Source organism: Pungitius pungitius, chromosome 18, assembly GCF_949316345.1.
Source record: "Pungitius pungitius chromosome 18, fPunPun2.1, whole genome shotgun sequence".
In the NCBI taxonomy this organism is placed as follows: domain Eukaryota; kingdom Metazoa; phylum Chordata; class Actinopteri; order Perciformes; family Gasterosteidae; genus Pungitius; species Pungitius pungitius.
This window is the reverse complement of record NC_084917.1, coordinates 18017990-18032356: the sequence shown is the minus strand read 5'-3', so window position 1 is coordinate 18032356 and position 14367 is coordinate 18017990. Positions and strand designations below refer to the sequence as shown.

Genomic DNA, 14367 nt, shown 5'->3' with positions numbered 1-14367 from the left:
CAAAAGTTAATTTGCACTGGCTGGGAATCGGACCCAGAACTCTCGCATGGGAAAAGAGAATTCTACCCTTGAACCACCAATGCTCATATGACAAAATTTAGTGCAAGAGATTTCAAAATAGCTGCCTATGGACATTATGAACAACTGAAAAGCTCCAAAAAGGACAATTCTATTGAAGCATAAGTTAAATTGCACTGGCTGGGAATCGGACCCAGATCTCTCGCATGGCAAGCGAGAATTCTACCATTGAACCACCAATGCTTAAACAACAAATTTTAGGGGAAAAAATTTCAAAATGGCGTTCTATGGACATTATGAAGAACTGAAAAGCTCCAAAAAGGACAATTCTATTGAAGCAAAAGTTAATTTGCACTGGCTGGGAATCGGACCCAGATCTCTCGCATGGCAAGCGAGAATTCTACCATTGAACCACCAATGCTCATACCATAAAATTTAGTGCAAGAAATTTCAAAATAGCTGCCTAAAGGCCACGATGAACAAATAAATAGCTCTTTTTAGAATTCTTGCAAATAAATAGCTCTTTTTAGAGCTATTTATTTTAGAGCTATATATTTGGGATTGAAGCAAAAGTTAATTTGCACTGGCTGGGAATCGGACCCAGAACTCTCGCATGGGAAAAGAGAATTCTACCCTTGAACCACCAATGCTCATATGACAAAATTTAGTGCAAGAGATTTTAAAATAGCTGCCTATGGACATTATGAAAAACTGAAAAGCTCCAAAAAGGACAATTCTATTGAAGCATAAGTTAAATTGCACTGGCTGGGAATCTGACCCAGATCTCTCGCATGGCAAGCGAGAATTCTACCATTGAACCACCAATGCTTAAACAACAAATTTTAGGGGAAAAAATTTCAAAATGGCGGCCTATGGACATTTTGAACAACTGAAAAGCTCCAAAAAGGACAATTCTATTGAAGCAAAAGTTAATTTGCACTGGCTGGGAATCGGACCCAGAACTCTCGCATGGGAAAAGAGAATTCTACCCTTGAACCACCAATGCTCATATGACAAAATTTAGTGCAAGAGATTTCAAAATAGCTGCCTATGGACAATATGAACAACTGAAAAGCTCCAAAAAGGACAATTCTATTGAAGCATAAGTTAAATTGCACTGGCTGGGAATCGGACCCAGATCTCTCGCATGGCAAGCGAGAATTCTACCATTGAACCACCAATGCTTAAACAACAAATTTTAGGGGAAAAAATTTCAAAATGGCGTTCTATGGACATTATGAAGAACTGAAAAGCTCCAAAAAGGACAATTCTATTGAAGCAAAAGTTAAATTGCACTTGTTGGGAATCGGACCCAGATCTCTCGCATGGCAAGCGAGAATTCTACCATTGAACCACCAATGCTTAAACAACAAATTTTAGGGGAAAAAATTTCAAAATGGCGGCCTATGGACATTATGAACAACTGAAAAGCTCCAAAAAGGACAATTCTATTGAAGCATAAGTTAAATTGCACTGGCTGGGAATCGGACCCAGATCTCTCGCATGGCAAGCGAGAATTCTACCATTGAACCACCAATGCTTAAACAACAAATTTTAGGGGAAATTTTTTCAAAATGGCGGCCTATGGACATGATGAACAACTGAAAAGCTCCAAAAAGGACAAATCTATTGAAGCAAAAGTTAATTTGCACTGGCTGGGAATCGGACCCAGATCTCTCACATGGCAAGCGAGAATTCTACCATTGAACCACCAATGCTCATACGACAAAATTTAGTGCAAGAAATTTCAAAATAGCTGCCTAAAGGCCAAGATGAACAAATTAATAGCTCTTTTTAGAATTCTTGCAAATAAATAGCTCTTTTTAGAGCTATTTTTTTTAGAGTTATATATTTGGGATTGAAGCAAAAGCTAAATTGCACTGGCTGGGAATCGGACCCAGATCTCTCGCATGGCAAGCGAGAATTCTACCATTGAACCACCAATGCTCATACGACAAAATTTAGTGCAAGAAATTTCAAAATAGCTGCCTAAAGGCCACGATGAACAAATAAATAGCTCTTTTTAGAATTCTTGCAAATAAATAGCTCTTTTTAGAGCTATTTTTTTTAGAGTTATATATTTGGGATTGAAGCAAAAGCTAAATTGCACTGGCTGGGAATCGGACCCAGATCTCTCGCATGGCAAGCGAGAATTCTACCATTGAACCACCAATGCTCATACGACAAAATTTAGTGCAAGAAATTTCAAAATAGCTGCCTAAAGGCCACGATGAACAAATAAATAGCTCTTTTTAGAATTCTTGCAAATAAATAGCTCTTTTTAGAGCTATTTTTTTTAGAGTTATATATTTGGGATTGAAGCAAAAGCTAAATTGCACTGGCTGGGAATCGGACCCAGATCTCTCGCATGGCAAGCGAGAATTCTACCATTGAACCACCAATGCTCATACGACAAAATTTAGTGCAAGAAATTTCAAAATAGCTGCCTAAAGGCCACGATGAACAAATAAATAGCTCTTTTTAGAATTCTTGCAAATAAATAGCTCTTTTTAGAGCTATTTTTTTTAGAGTTATATATTTGGGATTGAAGCATAAGTTAAATTGCACTGGCTGGGAATCGGACCCAGATCTCTCGCATGGCAAGCGAGAATTCTACCATTGAACCACCAATGCTTAAACAACAAATTTTAGGGGAAAAAATTTCAAAATGGCGGCCTATGGACATTATGAACAACTGAAAAGCTCCAAAAAGGACAATTCTATTGAAGCAAAAGTTAATTTGCACTGGCTGGGAATCGGACCCAGAACTCTCGCATGGGAAAAGAGAATTCTACCCTTGAACCACCAATGCTCATATGACAAAATTTAGTGCAAGAGATTTCAAAATAGCTGCCTATGGACATTATGAACAACTGAAAAGCTCCAAAAAGGACAATTCTATTGAAGCATAAGTTAAATTGCACTGGCTGGGAATCGGACCCAGATCTCTCGCATGGCAAGCGAGAATTCTACCATTGAACCACCAATGCTTAAACAACAAATTTTAGGGGAAAAAATTTCAAAATGGCGTTCTATGGACATTATGAAGAACTGAAAAGCTCCAAAAAGGACAATTCTATTGAAGCAAAAGTTAATTTGCACTGGCTGGGAATCGGACCCAGATCTCTCGCATGGCAAGCGAGAATTCTACCATTGAACCACCAATGCTCATACCACAAAATTTAGTGCAAGAAATTTCAAAATAGCTGCCTAAAGGCCACGATGAACAAATAAATAGCTCTTTTTAGAATTCTTGCAAATAAATAGCTCTTTTTAGAGCTATTTATTTTAGAGCTATATATTTGGGATTGAAGCAAAAGTTAATTTGCACTGGCTGGGAATCGGACCCAGATCTCTCGCATGGCAAGCGAGAATTCTACCATTGAACCACCAATGCTCATACGACTAAATTTAGTGCAAGAAATTTCAAAATAGCTGCCTAAAGGCCACGATGAACAAATAAATAGCTCTTTTTAGAATTCTTGCAAATAAATAGCTCTTTTTAGAGCTATTTTTTTAGAGTTATATATTTGGGATTGAAGCAAAAGCTAAATTGCACTGGCTGGGAATCGGACCCAGATCTCTCGCATGGCAAGCGAGAATTCTACCATTGAACCACCAATGCTCATATGACAAAATTTAGTGCAAGAAATTTCAAAATAGCTGCCTAAAGGCCACGATGAACAAATAAATAGCTCTTTTTAGAATTCTTGCAAATAAATAGCTCTTTTTAGAGCTATTTATTTTAGAGCTATATATTTGGGATTGAAGCAAAAGTTAATTTGCACTGGCTGGGAATCGGACCCAGAACTCTCGCATGGGAAAAGAGAATTCTACCCTTGAACCACCAATGCTCATATGACAAAATTTAGTGCAAGAGATTTCAAAATAGCTGCCTATGGACATTATGAACAACTGAAAAGCTCCAAAAAGGACAATTCTATTGAAACATAAGTTAAATTGCTCTGGCTGGGAATCGGACCCAGATCTCTCGCATGGCAAGCGAGAATTCTACCATTGAACCACCAATGCTTAAACAACAAATTTTAGGGGAAAAAATTTCAAAATGGCGGCCTATGGACATTATGAACAACTGAAAAGCTCCAAAAAGGACAATTCTATTGAAGCAAAAGTTAATTTGCACTGGCTGGGAATCGGACCCAGAACTCTCGCATGGGAAAAGAGAATTCTACCCTTGAACCACCAATGCTCATATGACAAAATTTAGTGCAAGAGATTTCAAAATAGCTGCCTATGGACATTATGAACAACTGAAAAGCTCCAAAAAGGACAATTCTATTGAAGCATAAGTTAAATTGCACTGGCTGGGAATCGGACCCAGATCTCTCGCATGGCAAGCGAGAATTCTACCATTGAACCACCAATGCTTAAACAATAAATTTTAGGGGAAAAAATTTCAAAATGGCGGCCTATGGACATTATGAACAACTGAAAAGCTCCAAAAAGGACAATTCTATTGAAGCAAAAGTTAATTTGCACTGGCTGGGAATCGGACCCAGAACTCTCGCATGGGAAAAGAGAATTCTACCCTTGAACCACCAATGCTCATATGACAAAATTTAGTGCAAGAGATTTCAAAATAGCTGCCTATGGACATTATGAACAACTGAAAAGCTCCAAAAAGGACAATTCTATTGAAGCATAAGTTAAATTGCACTGGCTGGGAATCGGACCCAGATCTCTCGCATGGCAAGCGAGAATTCTACCATTGAACCACCAATGCTTAAACAACAAATTTTAGGGGAAAAAATTTCAAAATGGCGTTCTATGGACATTATGAAGAACTGAAAAGCTCCAAAAAGGACAATTCTATTGAAGCAAAAGTTAATTTGCACTGGCTGGGAATCGGACCCAGATCTCTCGCATGGCAAGCGAGAATTCTACCATTGAACCACCAATGCTCATACCATAAAATTTAGTGCAAGAAATTTCAAAATAGCTGCCTAAAGGCCACGATGAACAAATAAATAGCTCTTTTTAGAATTCTTGCAAATAAATAGCTCTTTTTAGAGCTATTTATTTTAGAGCTATATATTTGGGATTGAAGCAAAAGTTAATTTGCACTGGCTGGGAATCGGACCCAGAACTCTCGCATGGGAAAAGAGAATTCTACCCTTGAACCACCAATGCTCATATGACAAAATTTAGTGCAAGAGATTTTAAAATAGCTGCCTATGGACATTATGAAAAACTGAAAAGCTCCAAAAAGGACAATTCTATTGAAGCATAAGTTAAATTGCACTGGCTGGGAATCTGACCCAGATCTCTCGCATGGCAAGCGAGAATTCTACCATTGAACCACCAATGCTTAAACAACAAATTTTAGGGGAAAAAATTTCAAAATGGCGGCCTATGGACATTTTGAACAACTGAAAAGCTCCAAAAAGGACAATTCTATTGAAGCAAAAGTTAATTTGCACTGGCTGGGAATCGGACCCAGAACTCTCGCATGGGAAAAGAGAATTCTACCCTTGAACCACCAATGCTCATATGACAAAATTTAGTGCAAGAGATTTCAAAATAGCTGCCTATGGACATTATGAAAAACTGAAAAGCTCCAAAAAGGACAATTCTATTGAAGCATAAGTTAAATTGCACTGGCTGGGAATCTGACCCAGATCTCTCGCATGGCAAGCGAGAATTCTACCATTGAACCACCAATGCTTAAACAACAAATTTTAGGGGAAAAAATTTCAAAATGGCGGCCTATGGACATTTTGAACAACTGAAAAGCTCCAAAAAGGACAATTCTATTGAAGCAAAAGTTAATTTGCACTGGCTGGGAATCGGACCCAGAACTCTCGCATGGGAAAAGAGAATTCTACCCTTGAACCACCAATGCTCATATGACAAAATTTAGTGCAAGAGATTTCAAAATAGCTGCCTATGGACAATATGAACAACTGAAAAGCTCCAAAAATTACAATTCTATTGAAGCATAAGTTAAATTGCACTGGCTGGGAATCGGACCCAGATCTCTCGCATGGTAAGCGAGAATTCTACCATTGAACCACCAATGCTTAAACAACAAATTTTAGGGGAAAAAATTTCAAAATGGCGTTCTATGGACATTATGAAGAACTGAAAAGCTCCAAAAAGGACAATTCTATTGAAGCAAAAGTTAAATTGCACTTGTTGGGAATCGGACCCAGATCTCTCGCATGGCAAGCGAGAATTCTACCATTGAACCACCAATGCTTAAACAACAAATTTTAGGGGAAAAAATTTCAAAATGGCGGCCTATGGACATTATGAACAACTGAAAAGCTCCAAAAAGGACAATTCTATTGAAACAAAAGTTAATTTGCACTGGCTGGGAATCGGACCCAGAACTCTCGCATGGGAAAAGAGAATTCTACCCTTGAACCACCAATGCTCATATGACAAAATTTAGTGCAAGAGATTTTAAAATAGCTGCCTATGGACATTATGAAAAACTGAAAAGCTCCAAAAAGGACAATTCTATTGAAGCATAAGTTAAATTGCACTGGCTGGGAATCTGACCCAGATCTCTCGCATGGCAAGCGAGAATCTACCATTGAACCACCAATGCTTAAACAACAAATTTTAGGGGAAATTTTTTCAAAATGGCGGCCTATGGACATGATGAACAACTGAAAAGCTCCAAAAAGGACAAATCTATTGAAGCAAAAGTTAATTTGCACTGGCTGGGAATCGGACCCAGATCTCTCGCATGGCAAGCGAGAATTCTACCATTGAACCACCAATGCTCATACGACAAAATTTAGTGCAAGAAATTTCAAAATAGCTGCCTAAAGGCCACGATGAACAAATAAATAGCTCTTTTTAGAATTCTTGCAAATAAATAGCTCTTTTTAGAGCTATTTTTTTTAGAGTTATATATTTGGGATTGAAGCAAAAGCTAAATTGCACTGGCTGGGAATCGGACCCAGATCTCTCGCATGGCAAGCGAGAATTCTACCATTGAACCACCAATGCTCATACGACAAAATTTAGTGCAAGAAATTTCAAAATAGCTGCCTAAAGGCCACGATGAACAAATAAATAGCTCTTTTTAGAATTCTTGCAAATAAATAGCTCTTTTTAGAGCTATTTATTTTAGAGTTATATATTTGGGATTGAAGCAAAAGTTAATTTGCACTGGCTGGGAATCGGACCCAGAACTCTCGCATGGGAAAAGAGAATTCTACCCTTGAACCACCAATGCTCATATGACAAAATTTAGTGCAAGAGATTTCAAAATAGCTGCCTATGGACATTATGAACAACTGAAAAGCTCCAAAAAGGACAATTCTATTGAAGCATAAGTTAAATTGCACTGGCTGGGAATTGGACCCCGATCTCTCGCATGGCAAGCGAGAATTCTACCATTGAACCACCAATGCTTAAACAACAAATTTTAGGGGAAAAAATTTCAAAATGGCGGCCTATGGACATTATGAACAACTGAAAAGCTCCAAAAAGGACAATTCTATTGAAGCAAAAGTTAATTTGCACTGGCTGGGAATCGGACCCAGAACTCTCGCATGGGAAAAGAGAATTCTACCCTTGAACCACCAATGCTCATATGACAAAATTTAGTGCAAGAGATTTCAAAATAGCTGCCTATGGACATTATGAAAAACTGAAAAGCTCCAAAAAGGACAATTCTATTGAAGCATAAGTTAAATTGCACTGGCTGGGAATCGGACCCAGATCTCTCGCATGGCAAGCGAGAATTCTACCATTGAACCACCAATGCTTAAACAACAAATTTTAGGGGAAATTTTTTCAAAATGGCGGCCTATGGACATGATGAACAACTGAAAAGCTCCAAAAAGGACAAATCTATTGAAGCAAAAGTTAATTTGCACTGGCTGGGAATCGGACCCAGATCTCTCACATGGCAAGCGAGAATTCTACCATTGAACCACCAATGCTCATACGACAAAATTTAGTGCAAGAAATTTCAAAATAGCTGCCTAAAGGCCACGATGAACAAATTAATAGCTCTTTTTAGAATTCTTGCAAATAAATAGCTCTTTTTAGAGCTATTTTTTTTAGAGTTATATATTTGGGATTGAAGCAAAAGCTAAATTGCACTGGCTGGGAATCGGACCCAGATCTCTCGCATGGCAAGCGAGAATTCTACCATTGAACCACCAATGCTCATACGACAAAATTTAGTGCAAGAAATTTCAAAATAGCTGCCTAAAGGCCACGATGAACAAATAAATAGCTCTTTTTAGAATTCTTGCAAATAAATAGCTCTTTTTAGAGCTATTTTTTTTAGAGTTATATATTTGGGATTGAAGCAAAAGCTAAATTGCACTGGCTGGGAATCGGACCCAGATCTCTCGCATGGCAAGCGAGAATTCTACCATTGAACCACCAATGCTCATACGACAAAATTTAGTGCAAGAAATTTCAAAATAGCTGCCTAAAGGCCACGATGAACAAATAAATAGCTCTTTTTAGAATTCTTGCAAATAAATAGCTCTTTTTAGAGCTATTTTTTTTAGAGTTATATATTTGGGATTGAAGCATAAGTTAAATTGCACTGGCTGGGAATCGGACCCAGATCTCTCGCATGGCAAGCGAGAATTCTACCATTGAACCACCAATGCTTAAACAACAAATTTTAGGGGAAAAAATTTCAAAATGGCGGCCTATGGACATTATGAACAACTGAAAAGCTCCAAAAAGGACAATTCTATTGAAGCAAAAGTTAATTTGCACTGGCTGGGAATCGGACCCAGAACTCTCGCATGGGAAAAGAGAATTCTACCCTTGAACCACCAATGCTCATATGACAAAATTTAGTGCAAGAGATTTCAAAATAGCTGCCTATGGACATTATGAACAACTGAAAAGCTCCAAAAAGGACAATTCTATTGAAGCATAAGTTAAATTGCACTGGCTGGGAATCGGACCCAGATCTCTCGCATGGCAAGCGAGAATTCTACCATTGAACCACCAATGCTTAAACAACAAATTTTAGGGGAAAAAATTTCAAAATGGCGTTCTATGGACATTATGAAGAACTGAAAAGCTCCAAAAAGGACAATTCTATTGAAGCAAAAGTTAATTTGCACTGGCTGGGAATCGGACCCAGATCTCTCGCATGGCAAGCGAGAATTCTACCATTGAACCACCAATGCTCATACCACAAAATTTAGTGCAAGAAATTTCAAAATAGCTGCCTAAAGGCCACGATGAACAAATAAATAGCTCTTTTTAGAATTCTTGCAAATAAATAGCTCTTTTTAGAGCTATTTATTTTAGAGCTATATATTTGGGATTGAAGCAAAAGTTAATTTGCACTGGCTGGGAATCGGACCCAGAACTCTCGCATGGGAAAAGAGAATTCTACCCTTGAACCACCAATGCTCATATGACAAAATTTAGTGCAAGAGATTTTAAAATAGCTGCCTATGGACATTATGAAAAACTGAAAAGCTCCAAAAAGGACAATTCTATTGAAGCATAAGTTAAATTGCACTGGCTGGGAATCTGACCCAGATCTCTCGCATGGCAAGCGAGAATTCTACCATTGAACCACCAATGCTTAAACAACAAATTTTAGGGGAAAAAATTTCAAAATGGCGGCCTATGGACATTTTGAACAACTGAAAAGCTCCAAAAAGGACAATTCTATTGAAGCAAAAGTTAATTTGCACTGGCTGGGAATCGGACCCAGAACTCTCGCATGGGAAAAGAGAATTCTACCCTTGAACCACCAATGCTCATATGACAAAATTTAGTGCAAGAGATTTCAAAATAGCTGCCTATGGACAATATGAACAACTGAAAAGCTCCAAAAAGGACAATTCTATTGAAGCATAAGTTAAATTGCACTGGCTGGGAATCGGACCCAGATCTCTCGCATGGTAAGCGAGAATTCTACCATTGAACCACCAATGCTTAAACAACAAATTTTAGGGGAAAAAATTTCAAAATGGCGTTCTATGGACATTATGAAGAACTGAAAAGCTCCAAAAAGGACAATTCTATTGAAGCAAAAGTTAAATTGCACTTGTTGGGAATCGGACCCAGATCTCTCGCATGGCAAGCGAGAATTCTACCATTGAACCACCAATGCTTAAACAACAAATTTTAGGGGAAATTTTTTCAAAATGGCGGCCTATGGACATGATGAACAACTGAAAAGCTCCAAAAAGGACAAATCTATTGAAGCAAAAGTTAATTTGCACTGGCTGGGAATCGGACCCAGATCTCTCGCATGGCAAGCGAGAATTCTACCATTGAACCACCAATGCTCATACGACAAAATTTAGTGCAAGAAATTTCAAAATAGCTGCCTAAAGGCCACGATGAACAAATAAATAGCTCTTTTTAGAATTCTTGCAAATAAATAGCTCTTTTTAGAGCTATTTTTTTTAGAGTTATATATTTGGGATTGAAGCAAAAGCTAAATTGCACTGGCTGGGAATCAGACCCAGATCTCTCGCATGGCAAGCGAGAATTCTACCATTGAACCACCAATGCTCATACGACAAAATTTAGTGCAAGAAATTTCAAAATAGTTGCCTAAAGGCCACGATGAACAAATAAATAGCTCTTTTTAGAATTCTTGCAAATAAATAGCTCTTTTTAGAGCTATTTTTTTCAGAGTTATATATCTGGGATTGAAGCAAAAGCTAAATTGCACTGGCTGGGAATCGGACCCAGATCTCTCGCATGGCAAGCAAGAATTCTACCATTGAACCACCAATGCTCATACGACAAAATTTAGTGCAAGAAATTTCAAAATAGCTGCCTAAAGGCCACGATGAACAAATAAATAGCTCTTTTTAGAATTCTTACAAATAAATAGCTCTTTTTAGAGCTATTTATTTTAGAGCTATATATTTGGGATTGAAGCAAAAGTTAATTTGCACTGGCTGGGAATCGGACCCAGAACTCTCGCATGGGAAAAGAGAATTCTACCCTTGAACCACCAATGCTCATATGACAAAATTTAGTGCAAGAGATTTCAAAATAGCTGCCTATGGACATTATGAACAACTGAAAAGCTCCAAAAAGGACAATTCTATTGAAGCATAAGTTAAATTGCACTGGCTGGGAATCGGACCCAGATCTCTCGCATGGCAAGCGAGAATTCTACCATTAAACCACCAATGCTTAAACAACAAATTTTAGGGGAAAAAATTTCAAAATGGCGGCCTATGGACATTATGAACAACTGAAAAGCTCCAAAAAGGACAATTCTATTGAAACAAAAGTTAATTTGCACTGGCTGGGAATCGGACCCAGAACTCTCGCATGGGAAAAGAGAATTCTACCCTTAAACCACCAATGCTCATATGACAAAATTTAGTGCAAGAGATTTTAAAATAGCTGCCTATGGACATTATGAAAAACTGAAAAGCTCCAAAAAGGACAATTCTATTGAAGCATAAGTTAAATTGCACTGGCTGGGAATCTGACCCAGATCTCTCGCATGGCAAGCGAGAATCTACCATTGAACCACCAATGCTTAAACAACAAATTTTAGGGGAAATTTTTTCAAAATGGCGGCCTATGGACATGATGAACAACTGAAAAGCTCCAAAAAGGACAAATCTATTGAAGCAAAAGTTAATTTGCACTGGCTGGGAATCGGACCCAGATCTCTCGCATGGCAAGCGAGAATTCTACCATTGAACCACCAATGCTCATACGACAAAATTTAGTGCAAGAAATTTCAAAATAGCTGCCTAAAGGCCACGATGAACAAATAAATAGCTCTTTTTAGAATTCTTGCAAATAAATAGCTCTTTTTAGAGCTATTTTTTTTAGAGTTATATATTTGGGATTGAAGCAAAAGCTAAATTGCACTGGCTGGGAATCGGACCCAGATCTCTCGCATGGCAAGCGAGAATTCTACCATTGAACCACCAATGCTCATACGACAAAATTTAGTGCAAGAAATTTCAAAATAGCTGCCTAAAGGCCACGATGAACAAATAAATAGCTCTTTTTAGAATTCTTGCAAATAAATAGCTCTTTTTAGAGCTATTTATTTTAGAGTTATATATTTGGGATTGAAGCAAAAGTTAATTTGCACTGGCTGGGAATCGGACCCAGAACTCTCGCATGGGAAAAGAGAATTCTACCCTTGAACCACCAATGCTCATATGACAAAATTTAGTGCAAGAGATTTCAAAATAGCTGCCTATGGACATTATGAACAACTGAAAAGCTCCAAAAAGGACAATTCTATTGAAGCATAAGTTAAATTGCACTGGCTGGGAATTGGACCCCGATCTCTCGCATGGCAAGCGAGAATTCTACCATTGAACCACCAATGCTTAAACAACAAATTTTAGGGGAAAAAATTTCAAAATGGCGGCCTATGGACATTATGAACAACTGAAAAGCTCCAAAAAGGACAATTCTATTGAAGCAAAAGTTAATTTGCACTGGCTGGGAATCGGACCCAGAACTCTCGCATGGGAAAAGAGAATTCTACCCTTGAACCACCAATGCTCATATGACAAAATTTAGTGCAAGAGATTTCAAAATAGCTGCCTATGGACATTATGAAAAACTGAAAAGCTCCAAAAAGGACAATTCTATTGAAGCATAAGTTAAATTGCACTGGCTGGGAATCGGACCCAGATCTCTCGCATGGCAAGCGAGAATTCTACCATTGAACCACCAATGCTTAAACAACAAATTTTAGGGGAAAAAATTTCAAAATGGCGTTCTATGGACATTATGAAGAACTGAAAAGCTCCAAAAAGGACAATTCTATTGAAACAAAAGTTAATTTGCACTGGCTGGGAATCGGACCCAGAACTCTCGCATGGGAAAAGAGAATTCTACCCTTGAACCACCAATGCTCATATGACAAAATTTAGTGCAAGAGATTTCAAAATAGCTGCCTATGGACATTATGAACAACTGAAAAGCTCTAAAAAGGACAATTCTATTGAAGCATAAGTTAAATTGCACTGGCTGGGAATCGGACCCAGATCTCTCGCATGGCAAGCGAGAATTCTACCATTGAACCACCAATGCTTAAACAACAAATTTTAGGGGAAAAAATTTAGAAATGGCGGCCTATGGACATTATGAACAACTGAAAAGCTCCAAAAAGGACAATTCTATTGAAACAAAAGTTAATTTGCACTGGCTGGGAATCGGACCCAGAACTCTCGCATGGGAAAAGAGAATTCTACCCTTGAACCACCAATGCTCATATGACAAAATTTAGTGCAAGAGATTTCAAAATAGCTGCCTATGGACATTATAAACAACTGAAAAGCTCCAAAAAGGACAATTCTATTGAAGCATAAGTTAAATTGCACTGGCTGGGAATCGGACCCAGATCTCTCGCATGGCAAGCGAGAATTCTACCATTGAACCACCAATGCTTAAACAACAAATTTTAGGGGAAAAAATTTAGAAATGGCGGCCTATGGACATTATGAACAACTGAAAAGCTCCAAAAAGGACAATTCTATTGAAGCAAAAGTTAATTTGCACTGGCTGGGAATCGGACCCAGAACTCTCGCATGGGAAAAGAGAATTCTACCCTTGAACCACCAATGCTCATATGACAAAATTTAGTGCAAGAGATTTCAAAATAGCTGCCTATGGACATTATGAACAACTGAAAAGCTCCAAAAAGGACAATTCTATTGAAACAAAAGTTAATTTGCATTGGCTGGGAATCGGACCCAGAACTCTCGCATGGCAAGCGAGAATTCTACCATTGAACCACCAATGCTTAAACAACAAATTTTAAGGGAAAAAATTTCAAAATGGCGTTCTATGGACATTATGAAGAACTGAAAAGCTCCAAAAAGGACAATTCTATTGAAGCAAAAGTTAAATTGCACTTGTTGGGAATCGGACCCAGATCTCTCGCATGGCAAGCGAGAATTCTACCATTGAACCACCAATGCTTAAACAACAAATTTTAGGGGAAAAAATTTCAAAATGGCGGCCTATGGACATTATGAACAACTGAAAAGCTCCAAAAAGGACAATTCTATTGAAACAAAAGTTAATTTGCACTGGCTGGGAATCGGACCCAGAACTCTCGCATGGGAAAAGAGAATTCTACCCTTGAACCACCAATGCTCATATGACAAAATTTAGTGCAAGAGATTTTAAAATAGCTGCCTATGGACATTATGAAAAACTGAAAAGCTCCAAAAAGGACAATTCTATTGAAGCATAAGTTAAATTGCACTGGCTGGGAATCTGACCCAGATCTCTCGCATGGCAAGCGAGAATTCTACCATTGAACCACCAATGCTTAAACAACAAATTTTAGGGGAAAATTTTTTCAAAATGGCGGCCTATGGACATGATGAACAACTGAAAAGCTCCAAAAAGGACAAATCTATTGAA

General features: G+C 38.1%; 3 non-coding genes across 3 annotated transcripts; all 3 read right to left on the bottom strand.

The window, feature by feature from the left end:
• Nucleotides 1-5988: 5988 nt before the first annotated feature.
• Nucleotides 5989-6059, bottom strand: trnag-acc (transfer RNA glycine (anticodon ACC)). The gene has a single exon. It is a non-coding gene; the product is annotated as a tRNA-Gly (tRNA).
• Nucleotides 6060-9853: 3794 nt separating this feature from the next.
• On the bottom strand, nucleotides 9854-9924 carry trnag-acc (transfer RNA glycine (anticodon ACC)). The gene has a single exon. It is a non-coding gene; the product is annotated as a tRNA-Gly (tRNA).
• Nucleotides 9925-13667: 3743 nt separating this feature from the next.
• trnag-gcc (transfer RNA glycine (anticodon GCC)) lies at nucleotides 13668-13738 on the bottom strand. Its single transcript has one exon. It is a non-coding gene; the product is annotated as a tRNA-Gly (tRNA).
• Between the last annotated feature and the right edge of the window lie 629 nt (nucleotides 13739-14367).